Genomic DNA, 668 nt, shown 5'->3' with positions numbered 1-668 from the left:
CACACCTATTTTAGAATTGGACAGAGCTCTTAATCATTAAATTTATTCTTTAAGACTTTTTTTAGATACCATTAAACTCGATTCTTAGTATTGGTTTATATTCTACCCGTCAATACAATAACTCATAAAATAATTACAAATCTAAGGAACAAAATTTATTATAATATTTAATTATAATTTTATGTGATTTTATAAATAAAAACCCAAATTCTGTGTTTTTTTTTAATTTTTTTGATAACTTAGCGGTGGTTTTTAAACCGCCATAATGACTAAACACGTTTGACACTTGTATGGCGGATTGCGGCGGTTCGGAACCGCCTATAAACATGTAGACAAACAAGACATATATTGCGGCGGTTGTACCTTAGCCGCAAAATACATCCAAATTTGTACAAAGTCACTTGAATCGCGGCGGTTTCTAAACCGCTGATAAACAAGATGAGAATCGTAAAACATTGATTTAGCGGCGGTTTTGTAACAAATGCCGCGAAATAACTATTTAGCGGCGGTTATACCAGCGGTTGCTGAAAACCGCCGCTGAACTCACTCCCAGCGCTCATAACCAGCGCGGTCTCCATAACCGCCGGGGATCTATATTGCGGCGGTTTAAAACCGCCGCTAAAGGGAGAAAAAACCGCCGCTAAACGCCGCTTCTGTTGTAGTGTTAA

Source organism: Arachis duranensis, chromosome 1 (genome assembly GCF_000817695.3).
Source record: "Arachis duranensis cultivar V14167 chromosome 1, aradu.V14167.gnm2.J7QH, whole genome shotgun sequence".
In the NCBI taxonomy this organism is placed as follows: domain Eukaryota; kingdom Viridiplantae; phylum Streptophyta; class Magnoliopsida; order Fabales; family Fabaceae; genus Arachis; species Arachis duranensis.
The sequence above is the reverse complement of the archived record's forward strand: the minus strand, read 5'-3'. Positions refer to the sequence as shown.